At 45.2% G+C, this 23,109-nt stretch overlaps 1 long non-coding RNA gene across 1 annotated transcript; it reads right to left on the bottom strand.

Annotated features, from left to right (window-relative positions):
- Positions 1-804: 804 nt before the first annotated feature.
- On the bottom strand, positions 805-20,771 carry LOC311528802. Its single transcript, XR_014713705.1, has 3 exons — positions 20,631-20,771; positions 6,584-6,694; positions 805-1,433 (listed from the first exon to the last, which is right to left on the bottom strand). It is a non-coding gene; the product is annotated as an uncharacterized lncRNA (long non-coding RNA).
- Positions 20,772-23,109: the final 2,338 nt, after the last annotated feature.

Below are 23,109 nucleotides of genomic sequence, written 5' to 3' on the forward strand. Positions count from 1 at the left end.
GGGGTTATGTTTCTGTCCTCCCCTGTTCTGCCGGATATAGACTTCTCAATCGCAGGGCTCTCCGGAACTGTGGTGGTGAAAGGCACAGAAGGTGGGGCTGCCCCACACCGGCAGCTTCTCTGGCATGGCTGTACTGCCCCCAGCCCCACCCTCAGCCCTGTCCTATGGTGGGGCTATACAGACCCTAGACAGGAGACGCAGCTGCGTGGAAAGGCTGGGGGCAGGGTTGGGGATGGTACAGTTGTGGCGGATGAGCTGCCGGCGTGAGGCCGCCCAGTGGCCCCACGTTCTGCTCCTCCTCTGTCTTTCCGGTATGGCCTACTGGTAATAAATATCTTAACTGTATGGCGTACCTGACCGTACAACCCTACTTGCACCAATGAATTCCCTACATACAGCTGGGAAATTTACATTTCGTCCCAAGCCACATTTGTGCAAAACTCCTGAAGCTGTAGAGAAAAAGGGTACTGAGGCCTTGCATTGCATCCCTTGAGGGTGAATATCTTGCATCCCGGTTGTTGATCTAGCCATAAATTAGGTATGCAGAAACATACATGGAATTATAAAACCTAACTGAATAGCAGGAAGAACTTAAAAGCGAGATCTGTGGGATAGTCTCCCAAAGGAAAGGGAAACCCCATTACTTGGGACATTTCAAACTAGTCTGGAGAAAACACTAGAAAATGTTCCACAGGGAACAACCCATGATGGGCAAGAAGATAGCTTAGATAATCTAAATAGGTTATGAGATAGTAGGTCTTTTCCATCTCAGAGTTTTATGCTTTTATTATGATGGTAGCACTGAGACCCTGCAAACAAGGCTTTGCTAGCACAGTACAAACCTATAATTCGAGACAGACCCTGCTCTGCAGAGCTTACAATGTAAATAGACACGGTTGACAAAGGGTAGGAGAGACAAAGTCCCCGTTGTACAGATGGGGAAGTGAAGCACAGAAAGATTCCAGAACCTGGCCAAAGTCATTCGGGAAAGTGAGGCCAGAGGTCCTGAGTTCCAATGCCATACCTTAGCCCCAAACCCATCCTGATGATCCCACGCTCTGCTGATATCTTCATCCCAATATTTTATGGCTGTCCACGGTCTCTTTACTGCAGTCATTTCAACAAGAGTGAGATTCAGAAGATTTCAATGGCTGTTCCGGAGAAGTTTGTGTATCCCTCTGACCATACCAACTGTGCTTAGAGCAGGTATTACGGACTCCTCTGTTATCCTTTGAAAGCTTTGGTGGCATCAGTGATGTGATTAAGGTGGTGTATGCAGCAAAAGACCAAAATCCCATCAACAATCTTCTAAACAATGTCTAACGATGCCGAGAAATGACTGCTGTGTTCAACTCCTACGCTGGATCTTCTGTGATCACAATGTTTTATGAGCTGTATGGCTAAACGGATGAGTTTACGCAAACACAGAAAACCTTGGGTGAAGAAAATCAGAAGTTAGCTAGCTCCATTCGTTATTTCCTTGCTGGAGGGATACCTCCTCTTCATCTCCAAAATATTATTGAAAGCTACACCCTTGAAGCTTATTTCCCATTTTTTAATTCATTGATGCACGCGGCTCATTGCCATGTGCTAATGAGCCTTTAGATGGAAAGTAAAAATCCCATTCTGACATGAACATCCATTTTTTTTTTATATTCACTCCCAGTTTGTGACCTCTTATTTTCCCCTTGGCAGATGCCCTTTCATTGTAATTAGCCATGTAGCACCTTTGATCCAGAGCTCTGGGAAAGAATAACTGAAGGGCATACCAACAAGCCCCCCAAAAAAATACAAATAAAAACTTTGGTGGTCCCGAATGAGGACAAAATATTGGGCTTACAAGAACTTACTTCAAACTCCCTGAGGTCTCTTTAACAGCACTAAAAAAGGAAAAGACAGAGGGCCTGATGCTTACAACTTAATGCTTCATTAGCGCTAGCTACACTGGGGTTCTCAGACACCTGTACTGGGGACCCCTTTCACACAGCACGCCCTCTGAGTGCGACCCCCCGACAAACCCAAATCACTTGTTTATATATTGAGCACCATTATAAATCCTGGAGGCAAAGCAGGGTTTGGGTTGGAGGCTGACAGCTCATGATCCCCCCCCCCCCCAGGTAATAACCTCGTTACCCCCTGAGGGGTCCTGACCCCCTGTTTGAGAACCCCTGAATACAGTGGTTTACTACGGGGTTCTCCCGTCACAGTAATTACTCCACCTCCCTGAGAAGCAGTCGCTAGTGCTGTTTAGGCCCGGGGTCAGGGCAGCTGAACTATGTCTCTCAGGGGCGTGGCTATGCTGATGTCACTTTTCAATGTAGACCAGTCTTACTATTGCCTTGGCCATGTAAAAAGGTCTTAACTGGGGGTGACTGTTGTTTATGGCCACTTTAAGGTCCCTTTATACCATTAGAGAGGTGTAAAGCGGTCTTAATATATGTGACAGTGGGGCCCAGAGGCTAAGATTTTCAAATTGTTCCAAGGGTATTAGCTACCTGGCTCCTGATGGCTTTCACTAGGAATTGGGCACCTGACTCCCTTAGATCGGTTGATTATAAGGCCAGAAGGGACGGTTATGATCAACTAGTATGACTTCCTACATAGCACGGGTCACCACATCACCCACTGATTCCTGCATCTACATTGGGTGGTAGCTACGTGCTTGAAGTTAGGACCCTCAGTGTATGTCTACACTACTCATCGGATCAGCGGGCAGTGATCGATCCAGCAGGGGTAGATTTATCGGGTCTAGTCTAGACGCGATAATCAACCCCTGAGCAGTCTCCCGTCAACTCCTGTACTCCACCGCTGCGAGAGGTGCAGGCGAAGTCAACAGGAGAGCGGCAGCAGTCGACTCACTGCGGTGAAGACACTGCGGTGAATAGGTCTAAGTACGTCAACTTCGGCTACGTTATTCATGTAGCTGAAGTTGCGTAACTTAGATCGATTCCCCCCCAGTGTAGACCAGGCCTCAACTAGGTTTTGAAATGACAAAGCAAGTCAGAAGAACTAAGGCAGTGGGGAAGAAGTGTGATTTCTAGCCCTTGTGGGATGCTGTCAGTTTCCAGCATACTCGGATGAAATCTCTTCGCAGCCCACTTGGGTTTTCTTAGACTGGTTACATTCAGTCCCTGAGTCCTTTTCTCCTAAAACCGAGGCACCCCAGCCTCGACACACCTTATAACTAATTCGCCTGCTTGTGCATTCAAGCCCCTTTATTTACTCTCTTGGCAGCTGTCATGCATTGCCCTCCAACCTTTAAATAATCATAGATCCTAGTCTCCTTCCTATTTAGTGTCTTCCAGCTCTTCCATGTGGAGTCCTCTGAGTTTGTCTCCTACCTCTCTCCATGGACATGAATTATATTTTGTTACATGACCTTCCATCTGTTACATTCCCACTTAGGGCCCATGCCTGCTCAGCAAATCTCCTGAAGTTGTGTGCTCTCCCCAAAACTGTATGCGCAACCTCTCCTAGCTTGGTGTCATCAGCAAATTTTCTCCTGTGCTGGAAGTTATTCCAGCTGGATGGTCTCACTGGTCTTTTCTATTTGACTCCTATGACCGTCACTCAGATTTCAATGCCATGCAGTTTTAAGAGAGAAGAAATCAGTGCCTCGGTTTAAGGGTAACTGCATCTTTAATTCTCCTTTGTGGTCTGCTCCAGGGTTGCCCACTCTGGTAAGAGAGGTAAATACGATCTCATGTTGTATAAGAGAAATTCCTCATCCCAGCAATATTAATCTTTGCAACAATATTAAGATTTTCACAACTTTTTTTTAAAACACTTCTTTAAATGTATGGCCAAATTACTCTGTCTGTAGAAGTGCCTATCAAATGTAGCAAACCTTTTTTCTTGAAATCGGTATAACATTGATCCACATTGCAAGTGTAATTATTAAAACTGGTCTTTTTAGGGGTAAATAAGAATTATAGTAGTCCAATTTAGCAGTGACAAAGATGTTTTGCGATCAGACCTGGGCAACCAATTTGCAAAAATTGTTCATTTGGTGAATTTAGTCCTTCCTCCAACTCTTTTTTCATATTTCCAATGTATATGTTAACAGATCTTGATTTTTATTAATCTGTTCACTGTTCACAACTGTTAGTTGAATCTCTGTGGATCGCTCACTAACTGTTTCTTGCAAGGATTTCTGGCTCCTGATTTGCTATTCTCAGTGAGCGAAATTCACTGCTGCACAGCACTGAAATCCAACTCAACCCCTATTTTGAGGGCTTATGTAGTGTAATGGCCTTGTGCCAGTCCTCTGCATAAGAGTGAATATAAACCAATGTGTGAGTGGCTGCCTAAGTCACATGGTATTGTTCCCATTCCCTGATTGGATGACCTAAATGGGAGGAAAGTCTGAACAAATTCTTGGGGCTTTGATTCTCGCAGGGGGAGAGAGTGTGACAGCAAATACGATGTAAACCAGCCTAGAGAATGTGAGGACATTTAAAAGCTTTTCCTATCATCTTTTTCACAAGAAAGATCTTTGTATTTGGCTGCATATGTAGACCCCAGATTTATTTAAAAAACAAAACAAAACCATTTTTTTTCTTGACTGAGGGAGACCGATATAAAGCAGAGTGATTGACTGTTTAGCAGACTTTATGCTTAGATTCAGATTGTCACATTCACACAAAGTAATTGCCTTTCTATGTACTTTCAAGTACTGTTTGCCAAAGGTCAGGCCTTCTATTTTTGTATCTCTCATTTGACTGATTGCCTCAGTGTCATGACTCCAGTCAGGGGCACAGAGGAGGAGCCACGGTTTTCACACCTCTGTCAAATCCCTGAATTAAACTTTCTGTTCCATATTTTCTTTTGCTAGGATGAATATCAGTCACAATCGCTTTTGAGCATACTCAGTCTTACTGGAGTAACAGCAATAGGACCAAACAACTGGCGGATGTATTTGGGAACTACTGTTTTAAATATTTCACTCCCATCATCCCATATAAAACAATATTCCATCTACCAAATACATTGCCTTAATTTATCAGCCTCTGTTTTCTGTTACCTATCAACTTGCATCACACACTTTATTACATATTAAGTGTGGACGCTGCTAATTTTCACTTCAGTTCACACAGGAACTCACAGGATTGCGTCCCTAATCATGCACCGTATGTATATTTGTGTTTAAAATGTTCATACATATTAAACAATTGGGGCCAGATCCTCAGCTGGTGTAAACTGGTTTAAAACCAGTGGCACTGTTCTCATTTGTACCAGTTGAGGATCTGGCCTTTAATACATTGGTGATGCTGATGTCAGTCTATATAAAGGAAAATCTGGTAAAAGATGGCCAGTGTTATTCACCTCAGCTGTACAGGGTCAGTTACTATAAATAAATATTGATTCTCAAGAAAAAAACACGATAATCATGGCAAGCAAATGTAAACATTACATTTGTCTGACAACAGTCACATGGTCCTGATTTAGCCCCATCAATTGAAAATCTGATTTGTGGCAATCAGCAAATATTGAAGGATGTTCCAGCTGTTAATTACAGAACTGCTTTGATCACTCCGGTGCAGGAAAATTGCTGAGGCAATTTTGGTTGTAAGCAAAGCTACCATAACTACAAAAAAAAAAAAAAAAAAAAAAAAAAAGCTGTTTGCATTTACAAAATATAAAAAGCAGCAGCAGCCCCTGAGGATAATTTATGATTCCCACTGATTGTTCTATCATAATGCGAAACTAATCAACTTCCAGATGATATTTTAAAAGCACAGATTTCATTTCAATACATTCAAGCATTTCAATACAGCAAGGTTCAAAAAGACAAATAATTATCGAATAATCTTTCCCTGTGGCACTGAAGCATAATTTTTCAGTAGATACTTGGTACAAACAAGGGTTTTCTTGATGAATTAGAGGGATATTGATTCCAAATATGACTGTAAATGTAAATCAGTGTCTTTGCTACCAGCATTACTACTATTAAACTAATGAAAGTGCTTTCAAATCATATTAAAGCTCTGACTTACACCCACAAAAGAAAATCAGAATTAGAGCTGGATTGCAGGTATTGCTTAATTAGCAGTACAGTAAGAGACCCGTCGGTATTGCAGTTCATACAGTATTCGAGATTTACTCTTATAACTTCTGAAACACCTAGATCAAGTTCACCTATATCTAAGCTGCATCCCTGAATCTTTCCCATTCCATAGTAGCTCCTATGGCATCCCTCTCTCCTGGCTGTTAGTGGACAGGAATAGCCAGGCAAAACCATTGCTTTCTCTTCCCCCAATAACACCACACTGACAGAACAGCTGCTTGGAGCCCCCGGCAGCTGTTGCAAATCAGAACGGCCCTAAGTCTGCCAAGGATGGAAAGGAGGGGCATTAGACCTTCTTTGTATGGCCCTCCCTCTCAGCTGTGCTGAATTCTCCTCAGTATCTGACCCAGAAAATGAGGAGAGAAGAGACTGCAAAGAAGCAGAGAATGAGCACAAACCAGCCTCCGCAGTGGCATTTTGTCTACTCCTCCCAAGCACATACTGAGGAGGAGGAAATGGACTGAGGGGTAAAAGTTTCATGAGATAAACCACAATTAGCTTAGTTCGATGACTTACTTTTGCAGCTCAGAGACACAGCAGTATTTCAAGTTCTTAGCCTCCTGTGATGGCATTGAGTGTCACATTGTCCAGATGTTCTCCTGTGATGAGACCCGCACCTTAGGAGACCTGGGAAAGGGCATCACAGAACAAGTTACACCTCCCTGATTCACATGGTGCATCTGCATTGACTGTGGCCAACTGTCATACATTAGAGCAGCTTCTAACCCACACCCGCTGGCTAGGGTCTGTACCTGGGACCATTCATCAGTGGGAATTGACAGAAGGAGACGTGCTTGGCAGCTGGAAGTGGGGAACAGTTAGATTAAGAGCCTGCTAGACCCTTTTTCACTGAGGGCTTCTCTGATCAGTATAGTATTGTCATGCAGGCAGGGGCAAGGAGCACACAGGGGCACAGGCATTTCTAACAGGTGCCAGAGCATTACTGAAGATCACTTAGAAGTGCCCTGTGCAAACGCATCCATTGGTCCTGTCTAGGAACTGGTGGACCAAGACTTCAATGGTCTCATTTAACTTTACAGCCAGGGAGCAGCACAAAAGGGCCCAAACAGGAGAGAATCTGGGCCTACACATCCAGAGGATGGATATATAGATATATATATTTGCAGGTGAAATTCACCTCTCTGCAGAGGACCTGCTCTAGGCCTACGTACCACTTAAATCCTAAATAAGCCCTCACTCACTCATCAAACCACTGGAAAAGGTGAAAGCTCAAACACAGGAGAAGGCAGGATGGTCACGAGCCTGGGTTACTAGAGATTTGGGTTCAACTCCCTGCTCTGACACAAACTTCCTGTGTGACCTTGGACAAGTCACCTAGAGCCAGATTTGTAAAGGTGTTTACGCTGCTAGTGGAATTTCCAAAAACGTCTCAGTGTTAGATGGCCAATTGCTTTTGCACCTAAACACCTTTACAATCTGGCTCTTGGTCTCTCTGTGCCTCAGTTCCCCATCTGTACGATGGGGATAACAGCCCTGCCCTACCTCACAGGTGTGTTGTGAGCAGAACTATGCTCAAAGTGCTCAGAAACTATGGTAAAGGGTGCATTATGGGAACAAAAGTACCTTACTGAGGTAGCTAATGTGCAATATAGTAGATGATGCTAGAAGAGCAAAGGGACAACCTGAGATAGCTTTAGTACGCTCTCAGACAACTTGTTCTGGACTGGCGAGTTCTGTACAATCCGGATCACGGAACGAAGCTTTGGGTACTTGACAGTGCATGTCCCTGTGAGCAGATGTTTACATTACACTGAGCCTGCATTGGGAAACACACAGACTAACGGCACTTTGGTTTGAACTTCGTTCATGCTCCCTAGTTCCTTCTCTTTTGTGACGTGCCTACTTGGTGTGTTCCATTTTTTTATGAACACAGGTTTCCAGCTGGGGAACACTAGCACTTTGCTGTTGGTGGAAAGAAAATTGTGAAATGCACCTGAGCCTCATGGTTTAATGCAGTTGAGGGATGGTCCAAAAACACAGTCTACCTTTCATAAAGGGATGATAGACAAGACAAGTGAGGAAGAAGCAGCTTGACAGAAAGAGAGAAAAAAGTTTTCAGCTCAGTAAAACCAGACTGATCTTCAGTGCAGACAAATCTATGGGCCTGATCCTGCTCTCAGTTACCCCAGACTAAAGCTTCATTGAAGTTATTGGAGCTTCTGAGGACAGAATTTGGACCAGTGTACTTAAAGGAACACCATCAGCTGGAAATCTAGTCAGTTTCAAAATATCACATACAAACATCTTCAGGAAAATGCTGGGGAAGTAGAGAGCAAAGAGTGAATGAACTGTTGGAATGGGATACAAATTCTCTGTTAGATCCAAGAATGGTTCCCTTGGGATCTTTCCTGTGTGTCTGCATGTTCTTTTTTTTCCACATGACAGTGGAAAATAGAAATGGTCCCATGACTGAATTTCAGACATCTCACAATATACTTCCAGGCCTCTGTTCAGCAAGGTGCTTAAGTGCTTAACTTTAACAAGTTTAAGTCCATTTGACTTCATTCCTTTATTCTTTTGCAACAGTTCATTTGCTCTTTGTTGTTTATTATGTTTATTTTTACTTCTTGGTTTCAGTGGGTCTTCAGTGCTTAATGTTAAGCATAAAGGGGAATGCTTTGCTGAATCCGGGCTCTGATCCTGCAAACGGTTACACACATGCTTATCTTCATGTATGTCATATAGAAACCAGTGGAACTGCTCACAAGAGTACAGTCAAGCACACTGGTCACTGTTTCCATGACTGAGGCCTCGGTTTGTGAATTCAAAGCCCCCATGGATGTTGCAGGAATCGCTAGGATGATCATTACATATTATTTTTCACACACAAAAATGCTCTTTAAAAAATGTACTTAACACCTGCCCCTAGTTTTACCTGCTGTTTTCTGTGCTCTTGTACTGGCTCAACTGCCCTGTTTTTTTAAGAAATATTTCTTTTCCTCTATTGCTATATGAAAGATCCATCCAGACACCAGGCAAAATTGGGCTGAACTATGGCTGCAATCCTGCAAGCACGGTTGCACAGGGGTAGTTCCACTGAATGTATTTTTCATTACGGTAGCTTGATACATCTGATTTACACTCCACTGGCATCTGGAATTTCACACTCTCTCACACTCCAGTTCACTTTTACCGCAGGCGCATTGGACAATAACAACCAGCACCATCTACTGGTGAGAAATAAGATATATTGGTTCCACTATATAAAACATAGAGGAATTTAAACTAGTATCTTTCAAATTTGTTAGACTGAGACTCGTACGTTAAGGCTGAAAGAGACTGTTAGATTATCTCCTGTATAACACAGGCCAGTGAATGTTGCCTAGGTACACCAGTACTGAGCCCAATCATTATACAATTGCTTTTATTTTGAAAAATCAGTCAGTTAATCTGAATCATGTGATAAATTACTTATATTCCAGTAGCAGCTACTGAGACCAAACACATGGCCTGCTGGGTGACCTTGAGTCAGTCACTCCCCTCTCTGTGCCTCAGTTTCCCCACCTGTAAAATGTGGATAATGATACTGACCTCCTTTGCAAGTCTCAGTACTGACTTCAGCCCATGGGCTTGTTAGCATATACCATGTTACTATGCAGTAATACTCTGACAACAGACTGGTTTACAGGCTACATTTTATTATGCTCATAGCAACAGATCCCAACGCCATTTTACTATCTGATTTGCAAAAAAAAAAGTCATAGTTTTGTTTTAAATTACATCTTCCTTACCAGTTAAACAGTCACCCACTACATGGCCTCATAGGATGACATTAATATCGTTTAATAGCCTATGTACTCTGCATTGAGAATACTTACATGGTATTTGTGTCCTGTAACTCAAAGATTTACCATTGCTGGGCAGTGCCGCACCTCTGAACACACATCAGATTTCCTGCATTGGGAAATTGTTTTTTTAATTGGCCGCCCTATTCAAAGATGCTATATGGATTAATAATGCAGAAGCAAAATCTTCGGAGTGGCCTATTGAGCTAATGGGGGGCACCCGTCCCCTGCACAGAGGAAAAGGAATGCTCACTGCAAGCTGTAAACTAGCTGGCTTGGATGCAGGTGGATTTGCTGGGGCTTCTGCTTTACATGACGGAACATAAGAGGAAAATGGTTCTTTTGATTATGCTGACTTGGCAAAGGTGACTAAAAATTAATTCAGGCAGTAATATCAAGAACGAATCCAATAGGACGTGCTTAGGAAAATAAACTCCCAGGCAACTCTTTCCAAAACAGGTGGATGTCCAAGACAGGAGCATCCCAGGTGTATAATCGACAGGGTACCAGACTGGGGCAAAGGAGATTTGGATTAATTCCTGGCTCAGGTATAGACTCTGACCCACAACCTCAAAGGTATTTAAACTCCTAACTACCGTTGATTGCAGTGGAAGTTAGGAGCTTAAATACCTTTTTAGGATCTGGGCTATTCTGCATAACTTTGGGCAAGTCACTTAATCTACCCTTTGTCTTAGTTCCTCATCTGTAAAATGGGAATAACACTTCCCTACCTCCGAGGGCTGTTTTAAGGATACAATAAATATTAATTGCTGTGAGGTGCTCAGATACTACAGGACTGAGGGCTATATAAGTATGTAGATATCTCCTTGCATGCAAAGGAAGTACATCACCTCAAACAGTTCCAAACAACAAAGCCTGGTTCCTCAGGGTCCTATAGCCCCAATTTTGAAACCACTGTCAAATGGGCTCTAAAACCAAATGCCAGTAAACAGCAACGTGAATCAGATGCACAAACACCACTGAGCAGCAATTAAGTAATATGGCAGTGTCTGCATGACAACTGAACTACACTAAACTTTCATAAATTAAACCATAAATCCTCACTTTGTTAGCAACTGTGATTAGTGAAATACTTGGAACGGATGTTAAAATATCCCTAAATGACCCAATATATCTGAGAAACAACTAAGCAGCAATGTAAGGGACAGAATGTAAGCTGTAGAAAAGGAACAAATGCAAATGAAAAGGCATAGGAAAAGCACAGAAAGACAGCTTAGCTTTGATTTGTTCCATGCATTATAAGTAATAGGGAATATATTTAGCTACAGTGTGTTACAGCTTTCCTGACAAATTATGCAAATATTGCTTTTCTTATTGGTTCTGCCTCGCTGGGCACACAAGAAAGAATTTGTTCTGGTTTCTGTCATGCAAAACTGGAGTCTATTGAAGAAGTCATTATCTCATTGAACAGCAAAAATGACACCACATTAATAAATACTAGAGTTGGTCAACATTTTGTATTTCTATTCATGAAAATTTTCCAAACCAAAACAGCCTTGGTTTAGTTCAAAAAACTTTACTTTCGTTTTTTGACTAAAAAATGCTCTTTGAATTTTCAGGTTTTTTCACCACATTGTCTCGCTTTTTTCCACTTGAAAAAAAAAAAAGGAAAAATGGAAACTGAACATTTTTGGGTTTCTTTGGAAAAAATGGAAAAGGTAGAGAAAATTATTTTCTCTTTTGGTAAAAATTTTCCCAAGGCTATTTTTCAACAACAACAAAAAGTCTGAAAAATTTCAACAGGCTTTCCTTAAGCCCCATTGACTTCAAAATGCTAGTGTCCAAAGCTTTATGCTTTAATGGTGTGTTCCTTTAGGGCCACTAAGCAGCTGTGACCTGAGAACTGCAGCACTGCTGGTATGTAGAATCAGTGCACAAGCTGTCGGAGTAGTGTGGAGAAGGCCGATGGAATTCTGCCAATAAACCAGTGTTGGGCTTGTTCCTATGTGTGTGACTTAATTTGCTTGCCATAAGGCAGTACAACTGGTGGCAGAGGAGAAAATAAAAGGGAGTCAGCTAAGAATGAACTCCAGGAAAGAGCAGCATGACAAATCAACCATAAGACATCACCACATCCAACAGAACAAGCTGCCTCATCCTGCAGAAAAAGAAGAGAAATTATTCATATTTCTATTCTTAGCCTTTCCAAACTAAAGATGAATTTTCTTCTCTGTTCTTTCAACTCCTGAGTCAGGCATCTTTGCTTAGGGGAAAAACGTTAACAGAAAATATGTGGCAGCCATTTTAGCTGCTGGCAACAGTCCACAAATACTAGGAGAGTAATTGAAGCTGGCCAATGGGAAGTCAGTCCGAAATGTTCAGAGAGCAAAGCAAAGCACAAAGTTTGATAAAAAAAAGAGTGAGGAAAACAGATAAAAGTAATTAAAAGTATCATCATGGAAGCATCTCCACGGCCTGATTTCCTAGCATCCCATGAGACTGGCACTAAGGAATCTGCAGGGCCTGATTTCCCTGCATTCAAGACCATGAGAACGGAGCCGCAGCTCAGCCATGCTAAAGTAGTTTCACAAATCTGTTGAATGCCCTTGAAAGGGAAAGATCAAAATAGCAAAGACTGTACCAAAGTTTGACATTACATGGATGATGAGCTGAAAGGCTGCTCGACAAAACACCCATTATAATAAGATGCTCTTTACAAAGCCTTCAGGTGTGAATTATGACAAGCAAGCAGTGGGAATCAGGCCTAGGAATCTGCTGTGCTTTTAAACTGGTGGCACTCCATGCTAAAAATCTCATACCTTTCCAGAAAGGTTGCTAATCTTCTGCTTTAGATGAACACCACAAAGTAATTGGGCTGACCAGGCAAATACAGCAACCATGGCAGTCAGCAATAGTGGGTGGCCTGCCCCTTTAACAACTGGGAGGCCAAAGGGCTAGTCAACCCAATTCTATTAGCCCTGCCCCACTACACCTGCTGCACTAGGTGTTGGACGTAAGAGGAGGAAAAGCCAGCAGCTGGGTGCTGATTGGGGAGGAGAGCTGGCTGGCTGGCTCATAGAAAGAAGCCAGATAGAGGGCAAGAAGCCGTCTGAGAACTGTGGCTGGCCAGAGCCCATTGTAGGACTGTTGAGATGCCCAGAGCCCAGGTATCTGCTGGTGGGTAGTGAGACAGGCTATTGCAGCTGGAACCCACTCTTAAGGAGGTGGGATGGATGCTGAGCCTGGCTGGGCTTCAAAATTCCTTTGTTTTGGGCTTTTGTTGGACTCTTGTGTAAAAGAGTCTGTCCCCCTGGAAGGAGCTGCTCTCTCTAAAGTGGCTTGGCCAGAGGGCCACCACATATCTATGGCTGGAGTAGGCCAAGAGCATAGTGGGGAAGCTGAGGTAGAATGGCTGCACCACCACACTAAGCCGTGAGGGGGAACTCTGGGAGGGCGAGTCTTGAACACACAGCCTTAGACATTTAGCTTTAATGGTAGAGGTACTATTGGCCTGAGCGCAAGAAGATTTTTAACTTCCTCCCTTGCGGCCCCCAGAGACATTAGGTAAAATCTAATGTAAACCATGGTATCTCTAACAGGGCATCACCAGCATGAGTTAGGACCCCGAAGCCTGGTGGGGGATTTGAACCCACAACATTCTAGCCCAGAACCTACCCATGCTGACAATTGATATATAGATAAGGAAACTGCACTTATGTTATTTCCATATAGAAGAGATAGCAATGTAAACTCATTCACTGATCGCTCATATAGCTATCAAAGCATTTACATCTTGCTCATCATCCTGGTCTAACAAAATTAACTCCCAACACAATATAAAGACCCTCAGTCTAGTTTCCTTACTCCTTCTAATGTGCTGCTGCATTTCCTACTTCCAGCCAGCCGAGAAGGACCAAAAGGCTATTGTTCCAGTACTTACAGTCCATCTAGAAGTAGGAAGTATTGGAATCTCATAAGAAAGGCAGTTCCCAAGAGATTTCTGGACCAGTTTTGCAGACCCAAGATGTCCGTCTAGGATCCAGACTTCATTGTCCCTATGGGAATGGATCCTTTGGTCACTTGAGGTATGGCTCAGAACTCAGGCTTACAGGACTTAAGCTGTGGGGCTATAAAGTTGCAGTGTAATCATTTGGGCTAGAGCCGGAGCCTGGGCTCTGAGAACCTGCAAGGATGGAGGGTCTCAGAGTCCAGGCTCCAGCCCAAGCCCAAATGTTTACACTGCAATTTTTAGCCCTGCAACCCAAGCCCCATGAGCCCAAGTCAGCTGACCCAGACTCTGAGACTGTTCTGCAGGTATTTTGTTGCAGTGTAGACGTGCTCTCTGAGGTTCACCCATCACTATTAAGAATAACAAGCTACTTTCCCATGGGGTTCTTAGAGGACAAAAACCCAATGCACTGCAATAGAGGAGCTTGTCCCTGTAGCTAATGCACAGAACATGCCTCGGATCTGCAGCTCCAACAGCTGTGAAATGTTCATATCAATAATCTGACATTTTATTACGCATTAGTCTCATTCCAAGGTAGACGTGCCCCAGGGAATTGCACTTCAGTTTCTTTTAAAAAATCCTATCACCAGTCAGATTCCAGAGTCTGGCCCTCATTGGTTTGTGCGCTGGGGAAAGTCTCCATACCTAAAACTCAATTTTTTCCACCCCCCAGCTCACTCAAAACACTTGCAACCAACCCTGCTTGTGGGATTTCCAGGCTGCTTGCAAACATCATATATTTGCAGACAAAATGCTCCCTCCTTGTGAGGCTGTTCCTTGAGGCTTTGTGTCTGACGAGCTGGCTGTCCTCAGAGAGACATGGGGGGTGACATCAAATCTTTTACTAGGCCAACTTCAAGTTGGTGAGAGAGACAAGCTTCCAAGCCACACAGAGCTCTTCTTCAGGTCTGGGGAAGATATTCCTAGTGTCACAACGAAATGCAAGATGGAACAGATTGTTTAGCATAAGTAGTTAGCACATCTGGTAAGGGACCATTCAAGAGACTCCTTAAATACTTCTGTTAACACCTCTGCAGTCATAGGACAAAAAGAAGGGGTTAGTGGGTTAGAGATTGGTGTAATAAGCCATAAATCCAGTGTCTCTGTTCAGTCCATAATTTTTAGTGTCTAGCAAAGTAATGAGTTTAAGTCCCCAGGCTCATCTTTTGAAGGTGTTATGCAGGTTTCCTTTGAGGATGAGGACTGGTAGGTCAGATATAGAGCGAATGCTTTTTGAGAAGTGTTCACCCACAGGTGACAGGGTGTTTTTGTCTTTTATCATTTTCCCCATGTGAGTTCATTTGAGAGTGTAGTGATCTGTGTGAGGACAGACAACGTTAATAAAATCCTCTGGATTTTGGAGCTCTGTCTCAGAGGGAGGCTGGTAGGGCAAGGGTTACGGTCTTCAAATCACCAGCACAATGCTCTTAGCAATTCACGCTGAACGTTTGCAAATTGCACACATACTAAGCATTCATGGCACATGCATATTTTATGATTAATAATGGGATTTCTCTGTCGATACCACTTACAGATTTCTTTCCACCATGATACAATTTCAGGTTATGTAAATGTAGCTATCTGGGATCCATCCAGACTAGAAGGAATGGAGCATTCTTGTATAAAACAAGTCAGGGAATACCTGGCTTTATAAAGGACTGTTGCTGTTCTCTCGCCACTAGTGTAATTCACCAGAGGCCCTTTATTTATGTGAATTATCCAAGTTCTCGAGGAGCCAGTACTGCAGGTTGCCTTGTTTTGCCTAGTTCATCGGCATGGACAATGGTGAATGGACTAGAGGTACTGCTCGCTGCTCCAGATTCTTTTGAGATGTTGCGGTGGTAGCAGGAAATACAGCTTATCCATCGCTATTGCCTCCTAGTGAAAGGATATTACAGTCTGTTCAGGGACCTTTTTGCACTATGACCTTTAACCAGTTTGTAACCAGTGGGATAGTTGGCTTTAAACATGGTTTATGTCTAAACACAAAACTGTTAGTAGTTGGTGTATAACCATAGCAACAAACCAGGGGTTACTCTTATCAGCAGTCTAGATTGGAACATCGTTTGACCAGGTCATACCCAGTGATGAGCTGCCAAAATCTTAACAACCGGTTCCCTATAAAAAGTTCTGATTTAAGGGCTGTGCCCCAGTATGTATTTTTTGTACCAACAGGGTTACCATATGTCTGTATTTTCCCGGGAGGAATTTTTAAAATTTAAAAATTTAAAAATTCCTTCTGGACGGCGATTTAAGAACCAAAAAGCCTGACCTGTCCGGGAAAACACGGGTGTGTGTTACCCCTGCCTAAAGTTCTTTGTTTAAAAGATGGGCCTGAACTAGAAATGAGCTCTGTTTCACAGGTGTGGGTCCCCGCCACTTCCTGGGGGTGTGCTAGGGTGACCAGATGTCCCGATTTTATAGGGACAATCCCGGTTTTGGGGTCTTTTTCTTATATAGGCTCTATTACCCCCCACCCTCTGTCCTGATTTTTCACACTTGCTGTCTGGTCACCCTAGGGTGTGCACATGCGTGGGTCCCAGCTGCTCCCTGCCCCCCCTCATTGAAGCAGGTGTGCAGGGTTACTGCCCTGGGATCTGTAGGGCACCAGTGGACGTGGGACCAGCTGCAGACAGGGGCATGGGGCAGGGCTAGCTGGAGGCAGGGGGTGCAGGGCTGGCTGCGGGCAGGGCAGAGGGTGCGGAGCTGGCTGGAGACAGGAGGGTGCGGGGTTGGCTAGAGGCAAGGGGGTGTGGGGCTGGCTGGAGACAGGGCAGGGGCTGACTGGAGGTAGGGGATGGCTGCAGGCAGGGCAGGGGGGTGCAGGGCTGGCTGGAGACAGGGGCTGGCTGCAGGCAGAGCAGGGGGTGAGACAGGGGCTGGCTGCGGGCAGGGCAAGGCATGCAGCAGGGGCTGGCTGCGGGCAGGGGGTGCGGGGGTGGCTGGAGGCAGGGCAGGGGGTGGCTGGAGACAGGAGCTGACTGCGGGCAGGGCAGGGGGTGCGGCAGGGGCTGGCTGCAGGCAGGGGGTGCGGGGGTGGCTGGAGGCAGGGGCTGGCTGCGGGCAGGGCAGGGGGTGCAGCAGGGGCTGGCTGCAGGCAGGGGGTGCAGGGGGTGCAGCAGGGGCTGGCTGGAGGCAGGGGCTGCGGGGGCTGGCTGGAGGCAGGGGGTGCGGGGGTGGTTGGAGGCAGGGGCTGGCTGCGGGCAGGGCAGGGCAGGGGGTGCGGCAGGGGCTGCAGGGGGTGGCTGGAGGCAGGGGGTGTGGGGGTGGTTGGAGGCAGGGGCTGGCTGCAGGCAGGGGCTGCAGGGGGTGCAGCAGGGACTGGCTGGAGGCAGGGGGTGCGGGGGTGGTTGGAGGCAGGGGCTGGCTGCATTTCAGGGGCTGGCTGGAGGCAGGGGTGGCTGGAGGCAGGGGTGGCTGGAGGCAGGGGCTGGCTGCAGGCAGGGGTGGCTGGAGGCAGGGGCTGGCTGCAGGCAGGGGTGGCTGGAGGCAGGGGGTGCGGGGGTGGTTGGAGGCAGGGGCTGGCTGCATTTCAGGGGCTGGCTGCAGGCAGGGGTGGCTGGAGGCAGGGGCTGGCTGCAGGCAGGGTGGTGGGCGCTCACGGGGAGAGCGGCTCGGAGCAGCTTGAGCAGCCGGACGCAGCCCAGGCCCAGCAGAGCAGCCGGGGACCCACCCGGCAGCAGCGGGAGCCCCAGGGCCAGGGGTCGGGGGAGCAGCAGCAGCACCAGGGCTCGTGCCCGGGGCCAGGCGGCAGCCCACATGGCTCCCGCAGCGCAGCGCCGCGCCCCCGGCGGCCGGAGGAGGAATTACATCACTTCGCGGCCCATCAAAGCCTCAGCGCTCCCTGCAGGGAAGTGGGTTAACAACCAGTTCTAAAGCTGCTTCAAAATTTAACAACCGGTTCAAGCTCACCACTGGTCATACCAGTGTAGCTAGGACACCTCAACCTGTACCGATGTATTCAGTTTGGGCAATTTCTTCCTTCTAGTTTTCTTCAGGAGGGCATCCCAGAATGCACTGCTGCAGATGCTGCAGGTACCACTTTCTTCCCTGCAGAGGCACTATGGGTTAGCTGCTCAGATTTTACTTGACTCTCCTGATACAACCAGGCAGCATGGTAGGCATGGAAACACAAACCCAACTGATACCCACTTGTGCAAAAACACTACTTTGTGAACATGACTCAACTGTGATTGTTGTAACCAGCTCAGAGGACAATGTCATGAACTGATTTACAAACACACAGCTGTGTTTGTCATAGAGTTGAGGCCTAAAACTCCATCGCTCTTTCTGACTGTCACACTGGAAAGGCTTCCTCTGCTTTGTATAACACTACCTTAAAACGAACAGTAAAGCTGCTAATAACTCCAGTACAAATGTTTTCAATAACAGTCAGACATTACACAAACAAGATGTAATGGTTTTGCCTGGATTTCTACATGGTGCGAACACGTCTCAAGCAACTTAGCAGGGATCTGAATTAGCACTGATCTGTACAGGACCTATGAAATTAGCTGGATGCAATCACTTTGCCTTTATAGTACTCCTGGCCACCTTTCTTATTTCATTGCTAGCATGCCACAATTTAGCCTCTCAAAGGATATCTGCATTAGAACTTTTGCTTGTGTTTTAACACTTGGAAATTTACACCATTGTGACATCCAGTGTAGATGCTAGAGTTGTGCAGATCATTCATTTTTCGGTTTGGTGGCCAAATACAAAAATCAGTGGCGGGGACATAATTCCGGGTTGACTGAAAACAATTTTTTTTCAAAATTTTCAGCAAACTAAAAATTTAAAACAGAGTCACTTTGAATCCGAATAGAAAATGTCAAAATGTTTTGATCTGGGGGGTGTTTTGTTTTGTTTTGTTTTTGACTGAAAAAATTCCGTGAATTTGCAAGATATGCTTGTCTACCCAAATATGCATTTTTTGGCATAGAAAGTTTTGTGCAAAAAGTTTGCCCTTGGCCCAGTGTAGACACCAAATAAACATTTGTTCCAGTTCTTTTAATCATTTCTAAGCTGCTAACAAATGTGTCTAGCTTGTGTCCTGGCTGCACTAGAATTTATAATTATGTTAATTAAAATATGTTACTTAGCACATGGTAGACTGAAATGTAGTGGATCTGAGGCTGGAGTTTCCAGACAGGAAGTGAAAAACGGGCTGTACACCTCAAGATTTCCTTTAAAGGAGCTGTGAATGGTGAATTTTGCTTGTCCATTCTCCCCTCTACCCCAAACACACTTTTTAAACTTGGTACCCTATAATATTAGCGCTCACTCCTAACAATTCCTTGTGATTAAGGCACCGGACTGGTGCTCAGAAACTTATTCAAGGCCTAGATCTGCCACAAACTTTCTGTGTGACTCTAGGCAGGTTAGTCTCTCTATGCCTCAGTTCCCTGTAGAAAGGCAATCATAATGATACCTCATTTCTCCCATGCTTTGTTTATCTTGTCTGTTTATACTGTACGCTGTCCAGGGCAGGGGCTGTCTCTTACTCTGTGTTTGTACAGGGCCTCACGCAAAGGGGCCCTGAGCTCAGTTAGGGGCCGTAGGCACTACAATAATATAAACAAACAATCATAATTATAATTAATACAACCACACAGCGAGCTAGAATCGGAGAGCCCATGCCGATGCGGGACACAGAGGTTGCAGCAGTGGTAGCTTTTGCAAACTGAAGACCGAATAGATATCACAGCCCTGGTATCAGACCAACAGCTATGGATCTTAACTGCAATTAAAGAAAAATCCCTCCAAAAATCACTCTATACTGAGGTGCACCTTTGCTAAGCCTAGTCTACATCTGAGCCATTCAATCCAGTGTCTCAGATCTTCCCATCTGCTTTGGAGGCCACAAGTTCTCCTACTGACTTGGCCATTTACTTCTAGCTGTGCCATAGAATGAGCTTCCTGTTGTGTGTCTTTATGTTGACTACTTTGTAACTCCTGAACGATGAAGCATGTGTGTGTGAGATTGTTCTGTATGAAACCATCATGGGAATAGGCCCTTGTACTTTATCCTGTTCTTCCAGGCGGTTTGGGGTTTAATGTCTGTGGCTGGAAAGCAGTATGACATATCAGAATATCAATAATGAGCTACTTTCCAGAATAGCTCCAAGCAAAATAATGAAAAGCAATGGCTTGTTCCAATTTGTACTCACAAGACATGCATTGCTATTCGAATATTCCTATTCTTTCCATGGAAAGCCAAGGTCACAGATCAATACAGGTCATTTTCAAAAGGATCTGACAGGACATTTCTGAAAATATCCTTTTCAAGGTTCCAATCCCCCTAATGGCAGAATAATCCTCTTATGAGGGCCAGCTCAGGTCACTCATGGGAATACACTCGGATTTTCATATTGGCAGAAATAAGGAATGTGTTTCAGTGTGTTAGTGGAAGGTTTTAACAATGTACAACGTTTCACCTGGGTGCGGTGCACTTTAATAGAGGCCATGGCAAGGGTCTAGTGAGCCGGATCCAGAGCTGGGCAAAAGCCGGGCAATTAGCAGAAATATGTTCTTTAAGCAACACATGGTGCGACGGTAAGAATCGGGTTTGTCTGCTCGTTGCATGTGACTGACGTTTGCGCCGCTAGTTAACTCAGAGTCTGTCTCTCTCTCTCCATATAATGCTCTGATTCCCTATTCGAGACACTGAAGCATGTGCTTATGTCCCATCCAAGTTGTGGACCTTGGACACATGCTCACATACTAGGCATGTGCTTAACTGCTACCCTGAAGAGTGATGGACATAAAAACATTTTTAGGTGCTTACCTGAACCAGAGTGCAGGCTTATGTGTCACAGCCCTTGGAGAACCCCCCTAGCGTTCTCCTGCCACGCCCAGGATGCTTTTCTTCATGCGGGATATGCTCTCTCATTCCTTTACCAGAGATCAGCCTCAGACAGTGTCAGCTTTCATTCTGCAGAGTATAGAGTCTGTTTAGGGACTAGTAAGCAGCGCTCTCTGCCTTCGGTCTATTAATAAATCAGCTATCCTATTCAAGTCTTCACTGCATCTAAGCCCGCACTTAACACTGGCCTGGTGCCAAACTAGCCTCAGACAATGGAAAATGTAAATGTATTTGTGCACCACTGTCACCACTTTGTACAGGGCACGCTGATAACGGTTCGTTTTATTTTAACCCCTTCAAAACCAAGAGATATTTTGTCTGTAAAAAGACGTTCTCTGTGGTTTGACCGCTGGAGTGACCGTGATGGCTTGTTTGAATCCTTACTATCCCTACCATCTAGTGATCATAAAAACTCCAGTCTAATCGTTATTACCTATGAAAAGAAGATAGACAATGCCCTATTTGTTAAACCGGACCTGTACTTTTTGAGCTCATAAGAATAAAATATGTACTGGAAATATAACTGTAACCGTATCCTGCACTATTAACACTGCCAATAGGTACAGGCATACTGTATGTTTATATACTTGTAATGTACCATTAAATAAATTGATACTCACTTTAATGTGCTGGTAGAGGAAGATAAAAGTGGTCTGGCTTTTAGGAAGGCTTCAGAGAGCAGGACATTATTCAGCACTGAAAAATGGAATGGATCATTTTTTCTATCATATTTCAATTGCTGTGAGGCTGGAGGCATTTCTGATAGGAAGACAAAGGGTAAAATCCCTCACTCCATCGACATAAATGGATGAATCTGAGCCAAGGGGTTTAGTTAAGAACTGTGTTCAATAACATAATGCAGCAAATCGTGCAATTACCACGAGGATATATGCATTTTCTTCATGCACTCAGGGCACTTGGTGATTAACATATATGCACAGTTACCAGTTAGAAAATCCCAGCCCAGCCCAACATATTTCTCCGAATCTCAGAATTTGTCATTTTCATTGCCGAGAATCTGCGAATGATTACTCAGTGTTTTCTTTATTTATGAATGCGCTGAAACCAGGGAGAGATCCTTTTCAACGAGCCCCGGTCAGACACAGGCGGACTTAACCTTGCTGTCATTTATACAGCTCCAGACATGTGCGTGGCACTTTTAGACCCACAACATTGACATCAGCCTCAGCCCTTGTTGTCCTGCAGTCCTGGGCAGGGAGTCCTCACTCAGCAGTAGCCCTGCAGCGGCTCCACGGCTGCCCATCCCTACCTCTCCCCTGCAGTCAGTGTCTCTGCCCATCCCCTCGCTGCACGGCAGGGTTGGCACTAGGGAGCGATATCCAAGGAGATGGGGTTCCATGATTTTCCAACAGGGTCTCCCTGGTAGAGTGCTAAGCAAGGAAACGTTGAAGGGGCTGGTGTCCCCCCTCCTCACAGGGATGCTGGAACCATCTGACAGCTGCAAAACACAGCAGCCATCCAGGAGCAACAGAAGCCTGTCAGTTAACAACAACCCCCATGCCCACACCGCAACAGCAATGGGGGGTCAAGGGGCATGTACAAATCCCTCTGGCCTCTAAGCCCTCATTCACAAGACTTCCTTTCTGGAGGGGGTATGTGACCCTCCTCCCCATTCCCAGGCCTGTTTGTGTCACACTTTTCCCCTAAATTTTCCTCTGTGGAGGTTGCTGCAGTCCCAGGGTCCCTGTGGAGGGCAGGATCCACAGATGGTCTGTCCAGGAGGTGCATGATCTACACACCCCACTCGGAGGCTTCCTGTGGCTGGACCTGGTGTCTGAAATGATAAAGCTCTTCCTACTCCCAGTGTAGTGCTGGGATGAGCATGGATCGGGTCAGTGCAGAGCCCCCCTACGCTGTGGGGAGAGAGGCCTGCTCAGCATCCAGCTGGAAGGGAGGGTCCTTCACTCTGGTGTCTATGCTTGAGGAGGCTTGAGGAGGCCAGATCCTCAGCTGCTGTCACCAGCATGACCTGAGTGGATCCAACACCAATTTACACCAGCTTGCGATCTGGCCCTCAAAATACCCCCAAAGCATGCAAACGTGGTGGGTTACGTGGGCAAATTCAATCCTCAATTTCAGCTTCTTTCTCTGTAACCAGGGAACGACATTTCAGTTTGTTTCTGAAATAAAGCGATGGGCATATAATGCTGGCGTCCAGCCTGCAACCTACTTATCCATTAATCTTTTCTGACAGATGCTGACTCGCAAACAGTCTTTCTACTCCCAATAGGGGAACTGGTCCTCTACCCACAGGTGTTTTATCCCTTAAAAGCTATCGTATTATATGAATTACTAACACAGAGCTCTTAGCCCCCTTAAAACACTGCTGCATTAGCTCTTGCCTAGCTGAGCTATGGAAGCTGTGGGGGTCAATTTCCAG

This window comes from Lepidochelys olivacea (assembly GCF_965140295.1).
Source record: "Lepidochelys olivacea isolate rLepOli2 genome assembly, chromosome: 12".
NCBI lineage: Eukaryota > Metazoa > Chordata > Testudines > Cheloniidae > Lepidochelys > Lepidochelys olivacea.